The sequence below is a fragment of the Phyllobates terribilis genome, unplaced genomic scaffold, assembly GCF_046119375.1.
Source record: "Phyllobates terribilis strain yellow unplaced genomic scaffold, ASM4611937v1 Scaffold_3__8_contigs__length_932513732, whole genome shotgun sequence".
In the NCBI taxonomy this organism is placed as follows: domain Eukaryota; kingdom Metazoa; phylum Chordata; class Amphibia; order Anura; family Dendrobatidae; genus Phyllobates; species Phyllobates terribilis.
The window spans coordinates 902,860,307-902,886,760 of NW_027362763.1; positions in this window are offsets into that span (position 1 = coordinate 902,860,307).

Here is a 26,454-nt window from a genome sequence, read left to right on the forward strand (position 1 = left end):
ACGTGGTAAAAAAAGGACCCAAAAAACAACCGTGGAATTGCATTTTTTTGCAATTTCACCGCACTTGGAATTTTTTTCCCGTTTTCCAGCACACGATGTGGTAAAACCAGTGATGGTGTTTAAAAGTACAAATTGTCCCGCAAAAAATAAGCCCTCACATGTCCATATTGACCAAAAATTAAAAAAGTTCTGGCTCTGGGAAGAAGGGGAGCAAAAAATGAAAACACAAAAACAGAAAGACCCAAGGTCGTTAAGGGGTTAACAATGCTGAATCTCATTACAAACACTTTTAGCAGCTCTCCTCTCAAATTCAAATGAGATTTATTGACTTATGTCATAGCAAATGTAGTGATGCCAACTCTGCTGTACTGCCCCTCACGCACACTGACTGCTGTAGATGAGAGCTGAAAACTGTTAATCACACTCAGATCTGCTGTGACACATGAAATTCCTCTGCAGTGAAGAGAACAGACAGTGTCATTAAGGCTTAAATTAAGATTGTTCTAAGCTATAGTGGGTGTGTATTCTTTTTCTCTGTGTATGTGATATGTTAGATTGACTCACATGGCTGTTTCCAGAGGAAGGCACAGGAACATTTTGATCTGCAAGTTTATTCAATTCAGCATAAAGTACTGCAGATTCACCAAAATAAACATGGCCTTGCTGGCATAATGACAAACAAAAAGATAAAGTATAGCACAGTGCTTATGCATACAATATTCGCCCGCTCAGGTTATCACAAACTTCAGCTCTCCCTGAAATTCCACACAGGAGACTTCCTGGTCTCCAACCAGACAACCGAAAAAAACTCAGTATTTGGAGATTTAAGTTCTTGAGGTGGAGATATGGTGAGTAGCCATTCCACCCATCTCTAACAACTAGAGATGAGCGAACATTTCAATGTTTGGTTCGGAAATGCTTGCTGAATATTTAGCTATTCGCCAAATTTAATAGGCGAATGTTTGACAAACATTTCCGAACGCCATAGGATTCAAGGGGGGGGGACAAAAAAGGCATATACAACACCTTCAAATGGGCCCAAAAGCTGCCAAAACACATCAAATTAGGGGTAGACACCAGGGACTATAATTATTATTACTATTACAGTGACATTTATTCCGTGGAGTGTTACATATGAAAAGGGGTCCCCGACTGGTACAAGAGGAGAGAGGACCCTGCTTATAAGGGCACACAAACAATGCACAAGAGATGGGTAAGGGTAAAGTACGTTAGGGTACAGCTAGTCGTGCAGCGGTATGCTTGAGCGAGGGTTACCACAGATTGTATGCTTGTCACAAGAAATGGGTCTTCAGTTCCTTCTCAAGGTTTCCAAGGTAGACAACAGTCTGATGTGTTGCAGTACAGCATTATCACAGTAGGGGAGATGCACGGGACAAATCTGCTGAGAGCCTAAATTACGGTAAGCTCCCGGGAGCTCACAACTGCGCAGATTAACCCTTGCACTGATTAATATGAAGGCGAAAGGCTTCTAATGAGTGCAGGAGTGGGTGGAATAAGATGCTGCTGTCTTCTGGTAAACCCGTGACACCTTGCAAGCGTCAACACAATGATCACAAGGTAGACAGCAGCGGTGGTCGGTCTCCTAGACAACGAGCTAACTCCTTTATGATGATAGAGGACAACATCTGCAAGTAGTTTATATGTTCTTCCTGTGTTTGCAGGGGGATTCCCCCAGGTTCTCCGGTTACCTCTTCAGTAAAAAGCAGCCATATAGGAGTGTTCACAGTTCAAAAATTAGAGCCTGACACCACCATTTCCGTGGCCATCAGATTGGAGATGGTGGAGTTCCACCTCTTAGCTTTGTCATGTGTGGGAGGAAACAATCTTTTAAGTGACCACAACTGTGGGACCGAAAGCTGGCTGCAGTGCTGAGAGAGGGTGGAGTACAGTGAACCGGACACACTGCTGGACCATAAGTAAGGTGCAGGCGCAGATGTTACAGTGGATTGAGAAACATGTAGTGTGCTCGGTGAAACAAACACAGCAGGCGTGTCCGCTTCCGTTACAGCTAATGGGCTTTCACTCAGCCTGACTGAAGCAGGTAGAGAACCAGAAGTCCTGGGGTAGGAGACCAGCGTGACAATACTTGGCACAGTAACAGAGGAGGACGAAGAAGCAGGGGATGTGGTTGATTGGGCGGTTGATGGTTGTTGAGGATTTTATCACAGTTAGATTGCCAGAGTAATGCATGTTGATTGCGCATGTGAAGGTTCATGCATGTAGAAGTCAAATTATTGTAGGTTTTCCCTCTACTGAGTTTTTTACCCCAAAGTTTGCTGATAACGTGAGCTGGCTCATCCTTTGCCGTCTCAAAAAAGGCCAAGGCTAGGCAACCCTTGCCGCCCCTGCGAGCTGCAGACCCGTGACCTCTGCTGGTCATTGTTACAGTTTTTACTAAGGATACAGTGCTCCTCGTGCTTTCATCACTCCGTGTCTGCACCATAGGACGCAACGTAACCCCCTCGTATTCCTCCACCTCCTCAGATGAGCTACTCAGCTGCGTACTTCTGGGTTCACACCAAGTTGGATGTACAACCTCATCATCATCCAATGTGTTATCCCATTCTTCGCCCTCAGAGTCACCCTCCTCCTCTTCTTGCCCTGACAGCACAGTACAATCGAGGGTCAGGAAGCTGCTCTGACCCAACCTTTTTTTTTTCCCCTGGATGGAGAACAATATCTGCTCCAATCAATTTTAAGTTGAGATGTAGTCTGCTTTATTGCACCATTTTGCCGGGCTGGCCGCAATTTTTCTCAATGTACTAGGAGTGAATTAAAAACTCTGTCAGGATTATATTTTCCTCTTCCATGATTTAATCATTTAGAAGCATGAGTTTTTGTAAATGAGAACTATTATTATTATTATTATTATTATTATGAGGTTATAGGGGATGGAACTTGCAGTAGTATTAATATGAAATCTGGCAAAATCTTTGTATGTTTCCATATAAAGTTAGAGGCTTCCAAAAGTTCATAAATGCCCATTTATGCCTCCTTACAACTAGGGAGTTATAGGGAGCTGTGATTCAAGACTCCAGCTATTTTGTTTTTATTTTCACACTAACATTTTGGCTGCTATATAATTACCTGAGAAAAGTTAATAGTAGTTATAGGTTTATGAGCCTAGTGACTCATAATCTTGTGATTGATGAAGCAGAAATGGTAGCTAGTTTGATTTAGTATAGGAACATTCTTTTATATTACTGATTATTGAAGAAATCGCAGCAAATAAAATGTTATATTGGCACAAAGCTAAACAAAACCCTGCATTTAGGTTTAGTTTACACCTCGTTTTTCTTTACATAGGAGATAATCTTCTGATGTAGGCTCTGGACGTATAGTTCTGACTGCATGACATACAGTAGAGTATCAGGTAGGGAGGAATATGGAAGGATTACCTCAAACTACAGGACAGATGAGCAAGCAAAGCAGCATCGAAGGAGGTGATGAAGTAGATGAAGTTTTATTAAATATCTCAAAATCAAAGCACTTCAGGGCCCAGGCCCTTTTAACAAGTTACAGAGATAAAATACAATGCAACAGACATGAATCAGCTAAACAGTGTCAAAAATGGAGCCAACGGGTAGACAGTAAGGCTGCGTGCCCACTATGCGCTTTTTAAGAATTTCCGCAGCGTAATTTCCGCAGCGGAAACGCTTAAAAAACGCTTGGTAATAGGTCTGCAATGGTCCCCAATGATAATCCGCATGTGCTGTGCACATGCTGCGGAAATTTCCGCTGCGGATTATCATTGCAGAAAAATCCGCAGCACATCCATTAATTTTGCGGAATAGCAGCATTTTAGCCGCCATTGACTTGCACTGGACCACATAACATCCGCATGACTACACGTACACATGTGGATATTATGTGATTCAATGCGCGGATGGTACCCGGGTCTGGAGAAGAGGAGACTCTCCTCCAGACCCGGGTTCCATAGTACCTGTAGTTAAAAAAGAATTAAAATAAAAAATAAACATATACTCACCTTCTGATGGCCCCCTATCTGCTCCCGGCGGAGCTGCTGGCTCTTCGGCTGCTCGCGGTGGTAAAAGGACCTTCCATGACGTCATTTAGTCATGTGACAGGTCACGTGACTGCTGACATCGGGGGTCGCGTGACATGTCACATGACTAAATGACGTCATGGAAGGTCATTTTACACCACCGCAAGCCGCCGAAGACTCCAGACGCACCAGAGAAAGAGACCGGGGGCCATCGGAAGGTGAGTATAATTTTTTTTTTTTTTCACCCTTTTTATTCTTTTTTTTACTATTGATGCTGCATTTGCAGCGTCGTAACTTGGTCACACTATATAAATCCATGCCAGTTGCATTGATTTATATAGTGTGACCAAGTTGTCAAGCACTTTTCCAAGTGATGCTAAAATCGTTTGGAAAAGCGCTTGAAAACCCGCATGCGGAATTGCATGTTCAAAACGCTTCACAAACGCTTCTACCTGGCAGAAAAAATGCATGTAAAATCCGCATGCATTCTTTCTGCCAGGGAGATGCAGAAAAGCCCAGGAAAAATCCACAGCATTTCTGCATCGTGGGCACATAGCCTAACACCTATAGGGCAGGATGCAGTGAAAATGACTATTCGAATTGACATATTTATAAGACAAAATAAAACACATTCAAATATATGTAGCGAGCGATTAACACTCTCCGGTAGGCACTAGGCAGCCTTCACACAAGTTTGGTCCAAACAGGTGCAATTTTATTGCTTTCATAAAACTCCAAGGGATTCAAAACCAAAAACACCCTCTTCTGGGCACAAAGGTATCACAGCAAATAAACAATTCATTTAGCAGGGCACATATGTCATTGCGGGATCATCCAAACAGAGTACAGTATTTTCTCCCAGAGCAAACTTCATGCACAGAAGAGGCATGATCCCATTAGTCTCAGTATCCCCTTTAGCCTAAGCTCCAGTAGCTTCCCGTAGCAAACAGAAGTGTTTAACTCTGGGCACAGTTCACACTATACAGGCTGCAGCTTTCACACAATTCGCTGCAGATCTCACAAACACACTACTCAGTTTTCCTAGCTGACCCATGCAGTCTCCTCACATTTTGGCTGGTCACTCACCAGCTTCAGCAGACTCAACTCTGCTTCATCCGGCAGACTGTAACACCTAGTGAACACAAGCCTTGGTTCTAGTAAAAATCTAGGCAGGTGCATCTAATTAAGACTTGCAGTGCTAGGATTTAACCCAGTCCTACCTGGCTTTGCTACATAACACCCCCCTCTGCCCAAAGCAGGGGCTGGGTACCATCTGCAAACCCACAGAACCTACAGGGCTCTGTTAACTACAGATTACACATGCAGTGTTCTGCTAGCTACAGATTACACACACAGGCTCTTCTGCCTGCACATCATGCCACAGGCTGTGCTGCCTGCAAATCATGCCACAGGCTCTGCTTGTTAGAACCCTCCTGTTTGTTTTTGTTTCTATCTTGTGTTTTGCGGTCACGTGACCAGCTTCCTATTTATTCCAGCTCCGCCCTTCTGGCCTTGCTGGACTTCAGTGTTGTTTAGACTGTCTTTCTAGCCAGGTGCTTTTGTGCCTATCTATCTCTAGTTTGCTTGGTCCTCTGGACCTCTAGTACTTTTATCAGTTTATCTTTTGCTCTGCAACAACTTCTGTTAGGAGGTGTCCCATTTTTTGTCCCAGTCCTTAGTTCTTTTAGGGACCCCTACCTTTCTCTATAGGTCTCCGTTCAGACTAGCCGAGGATGAAGGCGGGTCTGTTAACAAGGAACAGGTCGCCCGCTACAACATAGGGACTCAGCTTAGTCTTATTGTAGGGACAGCTCTCCCCTTCTTTCCCTAGTTTATGTTGCAGATCATAACACTGCTGCCTGCAAATCATGCACACAGGTTCTGCTGCCTGCACATCACACACACAGGCTCTGCTGTCTGCACATCATGTGACGCGCCCCCTGGGCCATGGGGTGCTCGGTAACCGGTCCGGTGGGTGCTGGGGGTGTCACAGTGGCGGCGACCCGGTCCGTGACCCAGGGTGGTCAATAAAAGGGGATTATTGAAAGGGGATTATAGTTTTTATATAATATTCGTGACACCACCTGTGGTATGCGGCTATATAGAGCCGCCGCTGCGGTGCAGATCCTCTGGAACTGAAGATGATGCAGCAGAGTTGGATCAGCTCTCCACAGGGAGAGCTCAGCTCCAGGGCAGGAAATGGTGATGTTATAGATGTTGCTGTGCAGTGTAATGCAGGGGATGGCGCAGATAATAACCAGTCCACAACTTAATGGCGGTTTCCTCTTATCTTTACTTGCGGTGGTTAGGCAGACTGGGGCACGGGTACTAGCTGGTAGTAGAGGTCCGGGCGGCCTGGAAGCATGTTGGAAATCCACCTCGCCAGGTGAAGTTGTAGGGCTTCCCTTTGCGCTAATCTCTTTGGCCCTGCTGCTTATAGCTGTGCTCTGGCCCTCATCCCTGAGTAAAACGTCTTTGTGCTCGCCCGTATGGTAGGCAGCTCGGGCCTTCCTGGAGTGTTGCTCCCACGTGGCGGTGCTGGGCCCTATGTGCTGCTGAGACCTGCAGTCTCCTGCCCTCCTGTTTCTGCTGCTGGGCCTTCAGTGCCCCACAACCTTGGACCCCGGTGTCCGGTTCTTCTACACTCCTCTGCCGTGCAGCTTCACTCCCCAGGTCTTTCCTCGTCGCTGCCCTGTATTCAACTCCTCTCACTAACTCTTCCTAACCCCGCCTCCAGATTCCATTTGATATGGGGAGGAGCTCCCCTTGCTGATCTGGAGCCAGGAAAGTGTTGCATGCTAGTATACCTGACTAGGGGACCCCTGCTTGCTTCCGGGCATGGCATCACCTCTTGTGAGGGAGGCAATGCCACTGTGACAACTGGACCCCTGGGGTGCCACTTATGCACAAAGGTTCTGCTATATGCATTTTACAAGGACACTCACTGCCTATGACATGCAGTCAGTCTAGTACTACAAGTAAACATACAACACACACAAGTCTTGCACAAGTACCACACTCTGCAGACACACAGCCTCACATACAGCCCTGCTGCACATGCACTGATGCTGGTCTGTGCTTAGTACACTATATCCTCCCTTCTAGCCACAACAGTTAAAGAAGATTCACTATTTACATCATGTGACCTTGTTACCATAGCTGATTCCTGGCAGTATACCGGACCACTGGGTGCTATATCTTTAGCCCATAAGTCCCAGAACAAAGGAAATTCTTGACCAATAACAATAGCATGCAACAATTAATTGACCACTCCCTCTTCGTGGGACACAGAACCACAGTCTGTGCATATTTCCACCTGGATCATGGGATAATTCTTAGGTTCTCCATGGATACAATTTACCCCCACCCTCTTCCCAGTGACTAGTATACGTCGAAGTGTGGCCCTTGCCAGGGACACCAAACTCCCTGAGTCCAGAAGTCCTCGGTCACCTGGTATGCCTGAGGGCCATTGCCAGAATGAGAAACAGCACTCCAGCCAGGGTAGGTGAAGTAGGAGTTGCACCAGCCAATTCTGCAGTCCATTGGTGTTGGAACTTAGTCAAATCCACCAGGTCCGGACTGGGCATCTACCCAGCCGGGCAGATGTCGCTAGGCTGCAGCACCGATCTGAGGAGTGGGCCGCCATCCCCGCTTTAAGACCCCTGCACGCAGGCAGTGTGTGCGCAGGGATGATGCCAAGTGTGACGTTAACCTGTACCGGCATATGAATATGTCTCTGTGGGCGGAATTCGCGCCTGGTAATGGCGTGCGTCCCTGGCTTGCGACTCCAGCATCAGCGTGTGTCTCAGGCATGTATCGCCATGGGACCTGCTGCTCCTCTGAGCACCCAGCTGTGGACGATATCGCTGCCTTCCGCATGGATCCCCATTTGATTTGCTCCTCTGCGCGCCCTGCTCTGCAACCACTGAAGCCTATCATCTTCACCCATCTCCCAGGATCTGGGGTCCTGACTACATGGAACCCTTAGTGTTTGCAGCAGTCACATACATATACATATATAGGGGCTGTGACTGCAGTGTATATATAATATAGGGTGCTGACTATGGTTTATACATCTAGGGATATGATGTATAAACCGTAGTCAGCCCCCTATATGCCGTATACGCCGCAGTCAACCCCCTATATGCTGCAGTTAGCCTCTATATACCGTATATGCTGCAGTCAGCCACCTATACACCGTAGTCAGGCCCCTATATGCTGTATATGCTGCAGTCTGCCCCCTATATGCTGCAGTCCGCCCCCTATACGCCGCAGTGAGCCCTCTATTCGCCGCAATCAGCCCACTATACGTCGCATGTGCTACAGTCAGCCCCCTATATGCCGCAGTCAGCCCCCTATACGCTGCACTCAGCCCCCTATACGCTGTATACCCTACAGTCAGCCCCCTATACGCCATAAATGCCGCAGTCAGCCCCCACATACGCCACAGTTTTCCCCCTATATGTCGTATATGTCGCAGTCAGCCCCCTATACACTGTATACATATTTCACACATATGGGTATGAGCCCTTAGGTTATGTGCACACAGTGCGTCTTTGGTGCGTTTTTTGGGTGTTTTTTCACTGCGGAAATGGGCCAAAAATGCATTGCATACCTTATCCCATGACTTCCTATGATATTTTGCAAGTTCTGTCCACATGATCAGGAATTTTCCTGACCAGATTTCATGTGCGGAAAAAAATGTAGCATGTCCATTCTTTGTGCGTTTCCACATGCATTTTTGCCTATACAATGCATTGGAAAAAACGCATGGCAAATACGCAGGCAAAAACGCACAAAAAACGCATCAAAAATGCATGTAAACGCTGCGGAAAAACCTGCAAGCAATTCCTGAATGGGAGCACATACAGAAGCCTAATTCTGTATATATACCCTGCACAGTACCACTTCTATTGTCCTGCATACTGGTTGTAATCCTCAGTATCTTGAAATACTGTATACACTGCACAGTACCACTTCTCCTGTCCTGTTGTCACAGAGGCAGCATTGGACATCGGAAGCTGTGGCGTACCGTCAATGGCGACAGGCCACGCAGTCGCTATGTGCCAGCACCGAGCTCCACACCAGTCAACGCAAGTTCAACTGTATCGGCATCCTGGATGCCGATAAAGTTGAGGGCAATGATAAAAGAGGGAGCATCTGCTGACGCGTCCTCCTCCATCATTCTTTCTTGGCATCTGACGTCTCAGTGCATTGGGCGCGATGGTGTCGCTACTACATGGGAACGAGGAGGAGAGGTGAATATTGTTTTATTATTATTTGTTTCTTTTTTTAAATCAGTGAGAACATTGTGGTGGCCAGAATACTGTATGGAGGACCATGGGGAGTGTATTATATTATATGGAGGACTATGGGGAGTGCATTATACAATATGGAGGACTATGGGGAGTGTATTATACTATATTGTGGACTATGGGGAGTGCATTATACTATATTGAGGACTATGGGGAGTGCATTATACTATATTGAGGACTATGGGGAGTGTATTATACTATATGGAGGACTATGAGGAGTGCATTATACTATATGGAGGACTATGGGGAGTTAGTTATACATTATGGAGGATTATGGGGAGTGCATTATACTATATGGAGGAATATGGGGAGTGCATTATACTATATGGAGGACTGTGGGGAGTGTATTATACTATATGGAGGACTATGGGGAGTGCAGTAAACTGTATGGAGGACTATGGGGAGTGCATTATACTATATGGAGGACTATTGGGAGTGCATTATACTATATGGAGGACTATGGGAAGTGTATTATACTATATGGAGGACTATAGGGAGTGCAGTATACTGTATGGAGGACTATGGGGGGTACAGTATACTGTATAGAGGACTATGGGGAGTGCATTATACTTTATGGAGGACTATGGGGACTGTATTATACAATATGGAGGACTATGGGGAGTGCATTATACTGTATGGAGGACTATAGGGTGTGCATTATACTATATGGAGGACTATGGGGAGTGCAGTATTCTATATGGAGAACTATGGGGAGTGAATTATACTATATGGAGGACTATGGAGAGTGCAGAATACTATATGGAGGACTATGGGGAGTGCATTATACTATATGGAGGACTATGGGGAGTATATTATACTATATGGAGGACTATGGTGAGTGTATTATACAATATGGAGGACTATGGGGAGTACATTTTACTATATGGAGGGCTATGGAGAGTGCATTATACTATATAGAGGACTATGGGGGGTGCATTATACTCTATGGAGGGCTATGGGGAGTGCATTATACTATATTGAGAACTATGGGGAGTGCATTATACTATATTGAGGACTATGAGGAGTGTATTATACTATATGGAGGACTTTGAGGAGTGCATTATACTATATGGAGGACTATGGGGAGTTCATTATACAATATGGAGGATTATGGGGAGTCCATTATACTATATGGAGGACTATGGGGAGTGCATTATACTATATGGAGGACTATGGGGAGTGCATTATACTATATGGAGGACTGTGGGGAGTGTATTATGCTATATGGGGGACTATGGGGAGTGCAGTACACAGTATGGAGGACTATGGGGAGTGCATTATACTATACGGAGGACTATAGGGAGTGCATTATACCATATGGAGGACCATGGGGAGTGTATTATACTATATGGAGGACTATAGGGAGTGCAGTATACTGTATGGAGGACTATAGAGAGTACAGTATACTATATAGAGGACTATGGGGAGTGCATTATACTATATGGAGGACTATGGGGACTGTATTATACAATATGGAGGACTATGGGGAGTGCATTATACTGTATGGAGGACTATAGGGTGTACATTATACTATATGGAGGACTATGGGGAGTGCAGTATTCTATATGGAGTACTATGGGGAGTGAAATATACTATATGGAGAACTATGGGGAGTGAATTATACTATATGGAGGTCTATGGGGAGTGCAGTATATTATATGGAGGACTATGGGCTGTGCATTATATATGGAGCACTATGGGGAGTGAAATATAGTATATGGAGGACTATGGGGAGTGCAATATACTATACGGAGGACTATGGTGAGTGCATTATATATGGAGGACTATGGGGAGTGTATTATACTATATGGAGGACTGTAGGGAGTGAAGTATACTATATGGAGGACTATATGGAGGACTATGGGGAGTGCAGTATACTACATGGATGACTACGGGGAGTGAATTCTACTATATACAGGACAATGAGGATGGCTATGTGAGAGTCTTTATACTGTGTAAAAGCAATTATACAGTGGTTTTTGTGAGGTCCATCATACTGTGTGGGGGCCATTATACAGTGTTGAGAGGTGTGGGACCATTATACTATATATAGGCCCATTATACTACATAGAGCTGTGTGAGGGTCACTTTTGGGAGATAATACTGTGTAGGTGTCACCATTCTTCTCTGGGGGAGTTGAGGGGTCGGGTACTGTAGGGACATCATACTGTGTGTCCGTGTGGAGGGTACAGTGGATGAATTCACTGTGGAGGTATCTTACAGTGTTTGTGGGGCACTTTTGTTGATGTCATACTTTGGAAAATTACTTTCAAAGGCTGCAAAGTTGTAAGATATGCTCCGCTGTGACCCCACCAATTTTTTTTTTCTTTTGGGGATAGGAGAGTGGGAGGGCCCAATTAGAACTTATGATTTCTATATACGCTTCTGTTCAGGAGCATCACTATTGGCTTATTATTTTCTAAATGTTGGAAACCCATTTAAATTGGTTGTCCCAAGTTTGGATGTTATCCAATCTGTTATGCATATGCCCGGACTGACTGGTGTGTGCGTGTTTAGTGATCCCACTGGACCATGAACTGGAGAGTGCCTGGAGGGGCGTAACTAAGTATCTACCCGATCCGACCAAGGTCGCACGACGGCTAACGACGCCAGTGCACCAGGGAGGAACTGAGCAGAGGGACCAGGTGCAATTCCAGGTCAGACCCCGGACACGGCTGTTGACCCACACCGGGGAATACAGGAACAGGCAGGTTAGAGCACAGGCTGGGTAGGGTCCAGTACATACTAGGAGACGGGTTCAGAGCTGCAGATGCGGTAATCAAGCAGAGTAAAGCGAAACCGCCGGAGCGATGAAGAGGAGCAGAGCAGGGCGAGGCCGCCGGAGCGGTGAGCAAGAGGAGAGCAGGGCGAGACCGCCTGGAGCGGTGAGCAAAGGCAGAGCAGAGCGAGACCGCCTGGAGCGGTGAGCAAAGGCAGAGCAGAGCGAGACCGCCTGGAGCGGTGAGCAAAGGCAGAGCAGAGCGAGACCGCCTGGAGCGGCGAGCAAAGGCAGAGCAGATCGAGACCGCCTGGAGCGGTGAGCAAAGGCAGAGCAGAGCGAGACCGCCTGGAGCGGTGAGCAAAGGCAGAGCAGAGCGAGACCGCCTGGTGTGGTGAGCAAAGGCAGAGCAGAGCGAGACCGCCTTGAGCAGTGAGCAAAGGCAGAGCAAGACCGCCTGGAGCGGCGAGCAAAGGCAGAGCAGAGCAAGAACCGCCGGAGCGTTGAGCAAGGCAGAGTAGGCAAGAACCGCCGAAGCGGTGAACAAGGCAGAGCAGAGCAAGAACCGCCGGAGCGTTGAGCAAGGCAGAGCAGGCAAGAACTGCCGAAGCGGTGAGCAAGGCAGAGCAGGCAAGAACCGCCGGAGCGTTGAGCAAGGCAGAGCAGGCAAGAACCGCCGGAGCGGTGAGCAAGGCAGAGCAGGCAAGGACCGCCGAAGCGGTGAGCAAGGCAGAGCAGAGCAAGAACCGCCGGAGCGTTGAGCAAGGCAGAGTAGGCAAGAACCGCCGAAGCGGTGAACAAGGCAGAGCAGAGCAAGAACCGCCGGAGCGTTGAGCAAGGCAGAGCAGGCAAGAACTGCCGAAGCGGTGAGCAAGGCAGAGCAGGCAAGAACCGCCGGAGCGTTGAGCAAGGCAGAGCAGGCAAGAACCGCCGGAGCGGTGAGCAAGGCAGAGCAGGCAAGGACCGCCGAAGCGGTGAGCAAGGCAGAGCAGAGCAAGAACCGCCGGAGCGTTGAGCAAGGCAGAGCAGGCAAGAACCACCGAAGCGGTGAGCAAGGCAGAGCAGGCAAGAACCGCCGGAGCGGTGAGCAAGGCAGAGTGGGCAGGAACCGCCAGAGCGGTGAGCAAAGGCAGAACAAAGGGGACAGGGCTCTGTTCACATGGAACAGACAAGAAGGGAAAGGCAGAACCAGATACACACAAGATACTTGCAATGAAGTAGCGAGTGGACTCTAAACTCACAAACAGAAGTACAGCGACAACGAGTAGAAGTTAGTTGCAGGTTCTGACTCTGCAGAAAAGGGAAGGTACGGACATAGAGAAAAACAGGTATCAGGTTAGGAGACAGTTCAGACAGGAACTGTACTGCAACGAAATACAGGAACGAGCCTAGGTATAGCCAAGTGCTGGTTCAGACACTGCAACAAAAAGGGAGGAAACGGACATAGGGACAAAACAGGTAACAGGTTAGGAGACAGTTCAGACACGAACTGTACTGCAATGAAATACAGGAACGAGCCTGGGTATACAACCCCCAGAGGCAGAAACGAACAGGCTAGGAGCGTGTTCAGACAGGCCTGGAAATACAGCCTCCAGGAAGGCGGACAGACAGGCAAGAAAACACAGATAACAGATCTAGGTATGCGGCCCCTAGAAGGCGGGACGAACAGGCAAGGGTACAGTTCAGACAGGAACTGCTACTGAAAGAGATACAAGAGCCAGTCTGGGAATACAGTCCCCAGAGTGGCGGAAACAGACATGAACAGAACAGGACCTGGCACATTCAGAGTCAAGGAGCACACTGAATTATAGCGTTGCTCAGGCATCTGCTTCCAGGTGAAGCTGGTTTAAATATCCAGTGACAGACAGCAATAGGCTGAGGACGCATTAGGGGTGTGCCCACAGCAGCTACAAGAATCAGGAAGAAACCGGGCCGCCGCCCTAAGCAGTCAGAACAGAGACAAACAGACGGCATGAATAGAAGCCAGGCTAGCAGACTGGACTGAAGATCAAGTTTGCGATCTTGCATAGTGAGAGATGGTGCACTATGCAAGCCCGCCACCAGGTATGTTACAGTACCCCCCCCTTACGCCCCCTCTTTTTCAAGCCTGCAAGAGTGTTCCGCAGAGAATTGGGAAGCCAGTCCTTCTCTTCAAGAGGATTGCCTCTTTTGTCCACTAGAGGAAACAAAACTGGTCTCATCATCTTGGTAACTAGGATGCTTCTTCCCATCAAGCCATCCTCAGCAACGGATGAAGTGGGTGAAGTACCAGGTACAGGGTATAAGAAAGTCTCTGTCCATTTGTTATCAGGTAGCACCCAAGAGGGTTCAGGAGACAACTGGGGGTCCTCCGCCTGGTTGGAGGGGTGCAGAGACTCGGGGGTAACCACTGCTTTGGGGTACACTTGGTCAAGCTCACTGGACGAAGTGAGCGAGGTATCAGGTACAGGGTGTAGGAAAGTCTCTGTCCATTTGTTATCAGGTAGCACCCCGGAGGGTTCAGGAGACAACTGGAGGTCCTCCGCCTGTTTGAAGGGGTGCAGAGACTCCGGGGTATCCACCGGCTCGATGGACGCAAGGCCAGATTTATTAAAGATGGAGGGTCCATGCTTTGGGACCATCCTCAAACTGGTTTCAGAGATGACATGTCTGTGAGGCGGGATGGTACCTGAAGCCAGATCATTGGTACAATCGTCGATACTGTGTGGGCACATTGCCTCCGCTTCTCCTCCTTCGAAGACGTTAGCGCACAGCGAGTCAGCGACTAGCAGATCTGGTGAAGAAGAAGAAATTGCTGACTGTCCTGAAGATATGGGGACTGGACACCCCTTGTACCTTAACAGTCCCCCACGATACACCATGCAAGGTCTCTAGACCTAAGCGGGCACTAGATTTCTCGGCTCTGGACGACTTGTGGGTAAACCAGTCAGCACCTGAAAGGAAAGCTTCTTTAAGCGTAATACTCCAATCTGGAGCTTAATTTGTACAGACATCTTTTGACTGTATCTGAGTAGGGCTCATCCTTCTGCAGACAATGCCCAAACTGGCTTGTGGAGTTTTCAGACAGGAATCAGACACTGACTCTTCAAGGCTTTAAGCCCGAAACTTCCAGTTAATCCGAGGCTTTCACTTGCCACGGAGACAGTCATGGTCATCTGTGGAGAGGAAACACCAATGCCCATGGCAGCCTCTCCTACTGGCCTAAAGTCTTGGGATTCTCCAACCTTCACTGGACAAAGACCGTCAGGGGGACCCAAACAACCGCAGAGGGACTGCAATCCGATTTCGTGACTGAGTTCCGGCCTCTGCTTTGCCTGCCGAACATGGTCAACCTTCATGGATTCAGTGCGGGTAGCTGCTTCTGCAGGCTGGGGAACAAGAGGTCTTTGGGAGGACAGAACCTGGCGTGATGGTTTGCCTCTACGCCTTGCACGTCTGGACTGCTTCTTCTGGTTGGGAAGAGAAGTATTCTGCGGAGCGTAGTCATCCTGTGTGGATTCTGGGTGGGCATCAGTCTCTTCGGGCTGGAGAACTGGTGAGCTACCCACACACATTACCCATCGGGGCTGCTCCGGGATACTGGGAAGTGAAGCATTAGCAGAGGCTTCAGGACTGGGGTCATCGAAGACCATTAGAAAGGCCACCAGGAAGGCCTGTAGGTCAAGGACGATAGGATCCCATGCTTCCCTTAGGGGGGTGATCCATTTCAAGGCATCACCTGCTTGGTAGGACATCATAAATCCCACTTTAACCCGATCGGTAGGAAAATAGTGAGCATAGAACTGGAACTGCAGCATGCATTGCTCCACAAACGCACGGCTTTGTTTAGGATCCCCATAGTACCGTGGCGGATCCGCAGGAACGAGTGCAAAAAGCTCCATTTGGACTGGTGCGTACATCGCCTGGGCCATAGCTAGAGAAAAATTTTTTCTTTTATTTATTTATTTTTTCATGCACGTATTCGTTAGACACAGATTCAAAATGTCTCTGAGAGCGAAGGGCCGTGGGGCTCAACGGGAACCATGGCCTGAGCAAACTGTTATGCACACGCCCGGACTGACTGGCGTGTGTGTGTTTAGTGATCCCACTGGACCATGAACCGGAGTGTGCCTGGAGGGGCGTAACTAAGTATCTACCCGATCCGACCAAGGTCGCACGATGGCTAACGACGCCAGTGCACCAGGGAGGAACCGAGCAGAGGGACCAGGTGCGACTCAAGGTCAGACCTCGGACACGGCTATCGACCCACACCGGGGAATAAAGGAACAGGCAGGTTAGAGCACAGGCTGGGTAGGGTCCAGTACAGACTAGGAGACGGGTTCAGAGCCGCAGATGCGGTAATCAAGCAGAGTAAAGCGAAACCGCCGGAGCGGTGAGCAAGAGCAGAGCAGGGCGAAACCGCTAGGAGCAGTGAGCAAAGGCAGAGCAGAGCGAGACCGCCTGGAGCGGTGAGCAAAGGCAGAGCAGAGCGAGACCGCCTGGAGCGGCGAGCAAAGGCAGAGCAGAGGGAGACCGCCTTGAGCGGAGAGCAAAGGCAGAGCGAGACCGCCTTGAGTGTCGAGCAAAGGCAGAGCAGAGCGAGAACCGCCGGAGCGGTGAGCAAGGCAGAGCAGGCAAGAACCACCAGAGTGGTGAGCAAGGCAGAGCAGGCAAGAACTGCCGGAGCGGTGAGCAAGGCAGAGCAGGCAAGAACCGCCGGAGCAGTGAGCAAGGCAGAGCAGGCAAGAACCGCCGGAGCGGTAAGCAAGGCAGAGCAGGCAAGAACCACCAGAGCGGTGAGCAAGGCAGAGTGGGCAGGAACCGCCGGAGCGGTGAGCAAAGGCAGAGCAGAGAGGACAGGGCTCTGTTCACACGGAACAGGCAGGAAGGGAAAGGCAGAACCAGATACACACAAGATACTTGCAATGAAGTAGCGAGTGGACTCTAAACTCACAAACGGAAGTACAGCGACAACAAGTAGGAGTTAGGTGAAGGTTCAGACTCTGCAGAAAAAGGGAAGGTACTCACATAGAGAAAAACAGGTAACAGGTTAGGAGACAGTTCAGACAGGAACTGTACTGCAACGAAATACAGGAACGAGCCTGGGTATAATGCCCCCAGAGGCAGAAACGAACAGGCTAGGAGCGTGTTCAGACAGGCCTGGAAATACAGCCTCCAGGAAGGCGGACAGACAGGCAAGAAAACACAGATAACAGATCTAGGTATGCGGCCCCTAGAAGGCGGGACGAACAGGCAAGGGTACAGTTCAGACAGGAACTGCTACTGAAAGAGATACAGGAGCCAGTCTGGGAATACAGTGCCCAGAGTGGCGGAAACAGACATGAACAGAACAGGACCTGGCACATTCAGAGTCAAGGAGCACACTGAATGATAGCGTTGCTCAGGCATCAGCTTCCAGGTGAAGCTGGTTTAAATATCCAGTGACAGACAGCAATAGGCTGAGGACGCATTAGGGGTGTGCCCACAGCAGCTACAAGAATCAGGAAGTAACCGGGCTGCCGCCCTAAGCAGTCAGAACAGAGACAAACAGACAGCATGAATAGAAGCCAGGCTAGCAGACTGGACTGAAGATCAAATTTGTGATCTTGCATAGTGAGAGATGGTGCACTATGCAAGCCCGCCACCAGGTATGTTACACAATCACTGGTGATCTGACTGCTGGGACCCCCACGAGCTTGAGAACCGGAGCACTGAAGAGCGCCATGTAAGTGGAGCTGTGGTGGATCATGCACTACGTCTGCGCCATGCACATGTGGCTCTTGAAATAACTCCTTTAAGAGATTGATGAGGGGCACGAGAAAGTATAGGAAAATTCCCTGATTGGGGGTGGGGAGTGTTATAGTATGTGGGCTAGTGGGGTTTGTGTGGCAGGGCTGCTTTATTGTCCCAGTCCGGCCCTCAATTCCACCATCTCTCTGTACCAAGGTGTTATGTGAACCTTGCATTGCGGACCATGGTTCTCCTCTGCACAACTCCATTAAAGAGATGGCTCCCATCTCTTTCAAGCAGCACTAGCGATGCCATGACGCAGCAACAATATCACCTTCCGGCAGGACAAGCTCCTCCATGCTTTCAGACTGTGTTTACAATGGTGTAGCTGCCTTTATCTAGGACATTCAGTCTTTACACTGAAATTGCTTGTGCTCTCTGGGACTTCACACCCATATTTAATCCACCAATTGTAGGGATTCACTTTCTCAGATAGGCATTAGGTAGCCTTCACACAAGCAATGCAGTTTGGTCCAAACAGGTGAAATTTTATTGCTTTCATAAAACTCAAAGAGATTCAAAACAAAAACAGCCTCTTCTGGGCTCAAAGGTATCACAGAAAATATACCATTCATTTAGCAGGGCAAATATGTTAGTGCGGGCTCACCCTAACAAATTACAGTTATTTCTCCCGGAACAAACTTCATACACAGAAGAGGCCCAATCCCATCAGTCTCGGTATCTCCTTCAGCCATAGCTTCATCAGCTTCCAGTACCAAACATAAGTGTTCAACTCCAGGCACAATTCACACTGAACAGGCTGCAGCTTTCACACAGTTCTCTGCAGCTCCCACTAGCAGACTGCTCAACATTCCTCAAACCTACATAAAATACCAAAAATCACCAAATATAATAGCATATAAATACTGTAAAAAGGCAGATATAAACCAACAAAATCTATATTCAAAATTTAGGCAAAAATAAAGTGGTACAAATAATGTTAATTTATTTTGTCACAAATATTTTGGCCATTTGATTATCATCTTTATTTATTTGGATTTATATAATTATTTATTTTTATGTTTACACAGTGTATTTATGTATCCACATATATACATCTATCTGTACTATTGATATATTGCATACACCTTGCACTTCCATCCCCCTTGTCTCGCAGTACCTTAGGACTGTGGGCGCTAACCAGGTCCCTGGAACTAGGGGCACCCTGGTCCATGTCTGTCCCCCGGATTACTCCTGAATGTGAAGATGCTGGGTTTACGTGCCTTGCTAAATTCCTTAATTAACCCTTATCTGTCCCCTCCCCAACCGAGGCAGGTGGGAAGCTGTAGTGTATAGGAATACAATAACCAGACAAACAAGGGAAGACAGACAGGGATAAATGAAAATAACAATCATACAAAAACACACTTCCCAAACAATAGATTGGAACACAAGGGAGTTAAAGGAAGGAGAAACCAAATAGAAGAGGATGGGAATGTGCACATACACAAAACTTCAAGCAACAATCTCCTGAACAAATCTGCAAACGCCAATTTCAACCACAAACTACTCCTCCAGCTCCAAACCAGGCAGTAAGAACTAACACTGACAATTCCTAAGTGCCAGAGGAGTGCATATATAGCAGAGGGGAATAGCCAACATTGAACAGCTGAGACAATCCAGATAGGAAAGCTCCAGAAGCGTCAATTGAACAGATTAACCATTCCACTGCTAGCAAGCTCCACTGATTAATAAGATAGTGAAGTAATTCTAACAAGTGCAGGAATTCGTAAAACTAGACACCACGATCATCTGTCCCCTCTTTGTCGCGGTATCCCCCTGATACTCCTCCCCCTTTTATTTCCTTCTCACCCCCCTTTTTCCTTTTCCCCATTTTTTAACTTTCAATCGCTCCCATCTGTACAAACTGAGGCCTCGCTGACAGGTAGTCCATTATCAAATTTCTCATCCCCTCCTCCACTTCATATCAGTCATCTTTTTGCCTAGTAAGAGTGGCTGTAAAGTATTGAATGCACTGGAGAAGTCAAAGAACATTGCTCGTACAGTGGTTCCATCATTGTCCAAAAATGAATGTAGTGTATGTACTGAATCTATGGGGTGGACATAACAGCATCACCCACCCCAATCTATGCTGGTAAGCAAACTGTATGGGGGGTCAGCAAAAGCCCTCCCCCTCAGACTCAAGTAAGCAAGCACTAATTTTTCTTTCTAAAAACTGTTAAAAGAACAAAATAAATAGTAATTTTGATTTTGTACCAAGTTCATGGACCACGTGCACTTTTTTGAACAATGTGTTGCAAAATCATCAATGAATACTACAAGACAAAAAAAAGGAAAGTGACTTCAATTAATCACAAATGACGATTTAGGCCCCAAAGCCCCGAATCAACAAGACCGGCATGAACAATGGTCGTGGATTCAGATGCTTCTAATTCATTAAGAGGTACACGCCTCTTAATGGATCAAGTACGACTGAAAAGTGATGTGTGCTTTACCACAAATCTTACTCCAGTCAGAGACTGGAGTAAGATTTCTTGCATAAGGTTTGCCATTAATTAGATGAGCTGTGGCATCTTGCCATCATTCCGCTCCAGAATACACATTTTACTTACAGTATATAGTGATGTTGTAGCTGTGTGTTCTGACTTAAAATCAGATTACAGAATCAACAGTGAGGCCAAATTGTGGGACTTGGCCCTGTCAATCACGAGCGCTCGGAGAAAAGAAATGCATCCCAGTTGTGAGTAAAATAATTCTGTTTATTACCATGTGAGCAGGATTCTTATACTATTTAATAGTATTCTATATACTTGAGGTAGATTGGAGAACGTACATTAGTCAGATTGCAATTATTTGCAGTATTCATTTGTATTGTTATGTTGGTCTCCTAAAGTCCTTGTCCCCAGATCCAAATGTGCATGTTAATGTTAACATTAGGACTAGAACAAAGTAGTACTGTATAGCAAACAAAGATAGAACAAGCATGCACAGAAAAGGGAATAAATAATCATAGCATGCACAAGGATAAAATAAAAACAAATTGTAGCAGAAAGAGCAAAATTGAAACACATTTTCGTAAATTTCCTATTTTGAGATGGTCCCTTCACAGTGCTTTGCCCCCTTGTTTTATATTCTTTTTTATTTTTCCAAAACCACTTCCTCCCTACAGGTGGATCCTTGTTTTTATTAATAACTACAAGACAGGTATGGGTGCTATCTGTTAACACTTGTCACCATCAGCTGGGAAAATGGAGACCTTGGGTTTCACATCGTTAATGACTAATTGATAACATTATTTTGAGACTGGTCCATTCTACTATTAGTTTAAACAACACAAAAATACTGTGCCATTTTGGCAGATAGCATATCTATACATGGCAGACTGTCAATCATTCCTAGGCAAGGAACTGTTGGAAAAAGCAACAAAGCATTTATGCGTACAGCTATGTGTCCATTGTATTCTTTGACAGTTGTTGTTAGCAAAATAGCACAATATTTTATGTGCCATTTGGGCTAAAAGTAGACTGGGAATCTATTTAAGCTTTACTGCTGCTTACAGGGTGGCATAGCTTGATGTAAGATCGACAACCCTAGCTGAATCAATTAAGTGCACCATATAAAAGAAAAACAGTGTATGCTCACATTCTGCAGTGGTGCTTTTCCAATGATTTCTGATCCATTGTCCCCGGAGAGTGACGTGATTGTTGTGTCAAATGCAGGCTGCAGCCAATCAGTGACTGCTTGTCAGCTGTTACCTTTACTACTTCATAAGAGTGGCTGTCTGCATTGAGAGAACATTTATAAACTGCAGTGAAAGAGCTGCTCCTCAATAGCTGCCCACAACAAGTCACATCATTCTCCGGGAACAGTGGGGCAGACATCACTAAGATGGAGCCGCTGCAGGCGTGTAGATTGTTTTTTTATTTTATATGCGATCCTGAACTGATTAACCTTGGGCTGTTCAGTAGTGGAAAATCCCTTTAATTATAAATTAATTACATTTAAAACATTTTTTAGGGATAAAGATATATAAAGAAAAAAAAAACAGAAGTTCTTACCTTATAGGGGTAAACTTATTTTATAAAACCTATTTCTGATAATCTTCTTTCTGCTTTAGAGTAATGATCATATATTAGTAGTTAAGGGGTTAAGAAGTACCTAAAGCTCATTTTATTGCCTTTAATTATAAACGTCTACTGCACTCATAGTTTTTGTTGTACTGTAATTAAAGTTAGCGTATTGAGCTACAGAAAATACATTGCCCTCATCTACAGGATGTACTGCGGTAAACTCAATAAGTGCGAAGGATAACATCTATATAAAACACATTTATTACCATCGAGAGTACTGGGTCTTTGTCCAATAACAGTGGATATTGGTGAAATATAGCTACGTGAACTGTTTTTTCGCAAGGTTATTTTGTAACAGTCATTCTGTTAGAACAGAGGATTAGTCATTACTGTAGGTGTCTATTACTGTGAGTGAGTTTCCACTTTGTGAGAGAAGCAAACAATATTATTTTTTCCCTGCAATTTCATTGCAATACAAGCTGAACAGGTTGAGCTTCTAGTACATTTTCCTTTTTGGATGACTGCCCTGTAACATTTTTCAATCTATTCCAGATGTTGCCTTGAGGATAACCTCACCTTTCAATCAGTCTCTTATCTCCTCTTGAGAACACTTTGATGATTCCCTAAATTCTGCCTTTTTATTTTTTCTTTGCAGTATTCCACTCCATTAATGCTCTTCCATCCCTTGCAGTACATGAATTACATCAGAGCTGTAGTTTCATAAACATATTCGATCTATATTTGGCATGGAATATTTACTATGTACTATTATGGATATAAAAACTCTAAATGTTTATACATTTTACTTTCTATTACATTATCCTGGTAAAGTGAAAGATTTTAAAATCAGATTTTGTATCTCAGGAATGACTTCTGCATTTTTACATATCTACAGTGCCTTGAAAAAGTATAGATACATCGTGAACTTTTCTACATATTTTCACATTACACCAACAAACTTAGATACATTTTTATTGGGATTTTATGTGATATACCAAAAATAGCAACCAAAAGTAGTAACAAAAGTAGCAAGTATTTGTAAAGTGTAAAGGAAATGAAACAAGGTTTTCTAATTATTTTAAAAATCTAAATTGGAACAATTGTTGCATGCATTTATATTTAGTCCCCTGTAGTCTGATACTCCTAAATAAAATGAGGAGTGACCAATAACCTCCAGAAGTCACATAATAAGTTTAGTCCACGTGTGTGTAATATATTCTATGTATAGCTAAAGCTGTTCTGTGAAGGCCTCAGAGGCTTGTTTCAGAACATAAGGGATCAAACAGCATGATGAAAACCAAGGAACACACCAGACAGGTCAGGGATAAAGTTGTAGAGAAGAATAAAGTTAGGTTATAAAAAAATAACAAAAGCTCTAAACATCTTATAGAGCACTGTAAAATCCATCATCCATGATTGGAAGGAGTATGGCACAACTTCAAACCAAGATGTTGTTGTTCACCTAAACTGACACCCCAAGCAAGGAGAACACTATTTACTGAAGCAGCCAGATGGGAGAATCTGTGTAAAGGATGGCTATTAGTTGTGTATTCCATAAATCTGACTTTTATGGAAGAGTGGCAAGAAGAAAGTCATTTTAGAAAGCAAGCCATAAGAAATCCCATTGCAGTTTGGAAAAAACATTTAGGGGACAGAGCTAGCATGGGGAAGAAGGTGCTCTGGTCAGATGAGACCATAGTAGAACTTTTTGGGCTAAATGAAAAACACTATGTGTGGTAGAAAACTAACACTGCACATCACCATCCCCACTATCAAACATGGTGGTGGCAGCATCATGCTATGGGGATGTTTTTCTTCAGCAGGGACTGGGAAGCTGGTCAGAGTTGAGGGGCAAATGGATGGAGCTAAATACAGTGCAATCCTGGAGGAAAACCTAATAGCTGCTGCAAAATATTTGAGACTGGGGCATAGGTAAACCTTGCAGCAGGACAAAGACCCTAAATATACTGCCAGTGCTACAATGGAATGGTTCAGATTGAAGTATATTCATATGTTTCAATGACCCAGTCAAAGTCCAGACCTAAATCACATTGAGAATCTGTGGCAAGACTTGAAAATTGTTGTTCACAGACACTCTCCATCCAATCTCACTGAGCTAGAGCTAGTTGGCAAAGAAGAATGGGCACAAATTTCTGCCTCTATACGTGCAAAGGTGGTAGAGACAAACCCCAGAAGACTTGCATCAGTAATTTTAGCAAAAGGTGGTCCTATAAAGTATTAACTCAGAGGGGCTGAATACAAATGCATGGCACAAATTTTAGATGAATATTTTTTCAATATTTAGAAAAAATGTATCATTTCCTTTACACTTCACAAATACTTGCTACTTTTTGTTGGTATATCACATAAAATCTCAATAAAATACATTTTAAGTGAATGGATGTAAAAGGAAAAAATAAAAAAAGTATCACAGGGTTTGAATACGAGGACTGTATGTATATACAGTATACAGTTGAACTAGAAATTTACATACACTATATAAAAAGACACATATGCATGTTTTTCTCAATATCTGCCATGAAATCAGAATAAATCTTTCAATTAGGATTACCATAATTTTTAATATTTGGCAAATGCCAGAATAATGAGAGAGAATGTTTTAAAGCGTTTTTATTACTTACTACAAAGTCAAAAGTTTACATACATTTCATTAGTATTTGGTACCATTGCCCTTTTACTGAATGACTTGGGTCAAACGTTTGGGATATCCTTCCACAAGCTTCTCCCAATAGTTGGTTGGAATTCGAGACCATTTCTCCTGACAAAACTGATGTAACTGATCCAGGTTTGTCAGGTTTGTCAGCTTTGTAGGTCTCCTTGCTAGCACCTGCCTTTTCAGCTTTGCTCATAAATCTTCAATAGGATTGAGATCAGGGCTTTGTGATGGCCACTCCAAAACATTAACTTTATTATCCTTAAGCCACTTTGTTACCATTTTGGCAGTATGCTTCCGGTCATTGTATATTTGGAAGACTAATTTCTGCGCAAGCTTTAACTTCTTGGCTGATGTCTTGAGATGTTGCTTTGGTATTGCCACATAATCTTCTTTTCTTATGATGCCATCTATTTTGTGAAGCGCACCAGTCCCTCCAGCAGCAAAACAACCCCACAAAGTGATGCTGCCACCCCCATGTTTCACAGTTGGGATGGAGTTCTTAGGCTTCCAAGCTTCTCCCTTTTTCCTGTAAACGTAGCAATGGTCATTATGCCCAAAAAGTTAAATTTTAATTTCATCAGACCACAGGACATGTCTCCAAAATGTAAGGTCTTTGTTCCTGTGTGCATTTGCAAACATTAATCAGCTTCCGCCATCATCTTCACAAGGTCTTTTGCTTTTGTCCTTGGGTTGATATGCACATGTTGAATCAAAGCATGTTCATCTCTGGGACACAGAACCCGTCTCCTTCCTGAGCGGTATGATGGCTGGACATTCCCATCTTGTTTGTACTTGCGTATAATTGTTTGTACAGATGAATGAGGCACGTATATGTATCTTGAAATTATGAGCCAGACTTGTGCAAGTCCACAATTCTCTTCCAGATATCTTGGCTGATTGCTTTAGACTTTTCCATGATTCTACACAAATAAGCAGTGTGTTTCAGGTGTGCATTAAAATACATCCACAGGTGTGTCTCTAATTAACTCAGATGTTGCTAAAAAACCTATAAGAAGTTTCCAAACACATAACATTGTAAAGGACATATTGATATTCAAGCTATAGCTACTCCATTTTTGCAGCTTGCTCCTAAAATCATGTTATTATTACAATATACATTCTTTCATTCTCTTATCCTGCTTCACAAGCAATTTTCTCACAAGAACTTTTTCTCTCAAGAACATTCTATGAGACACCCTGCTCCTGTTATCTAACTAGTCTGAGCCGGGATGTGTAACCTTGTAACTTTCCATCATGCACCAAACTAACGATAATATGACCATATGTGTGTTTCCGTAATAATTGTACTAACATTGGTTCAAGTCTGTAGTATGGCTGTAGGTGATTGGCTATTGACATACTCAAAATAATATATAATGCTAAGTAGAAATAAACGGGGTTAGAGATTCTCAAATCCTCCCATACAAAGCTTTGCCTCCGTCTGGTTTTCTGTTGGATTGCGCAATCAAACTTGTAACATAATAATTTGACACTCACTTGGTCAACCATGAAGGGTCATTGCTGCCCTCACTCAACAACATCATAATATAGGCAGTCCAGAATTGTTTAAAGGCATAGTTATCTTGGTGTATGTAAACTTTTTTGAATTTGCAATAAGTAATAAAAATGCATTAAAACATTCTCTCTCATTAATCTGGCATTTGGCAAATATTAAAAATTATGGTAAACCTAATTGATCTAAAACAGGAAATGTTTATTGTGATTTCATGTCAGATATTGAGAAAAACATTCATATGTGTCTTTTTATATAGTCTATGTAAATTTCTGTCTTCAACTGTATATATAAATAAATATAGTACAGACCAAAAGTTTGGACACACCCTCTCATTTTAAGATTTTTCTGCATTTTCATGACTATGAAAATTGTACATTCACACTGAAGGCATCAAAACTAT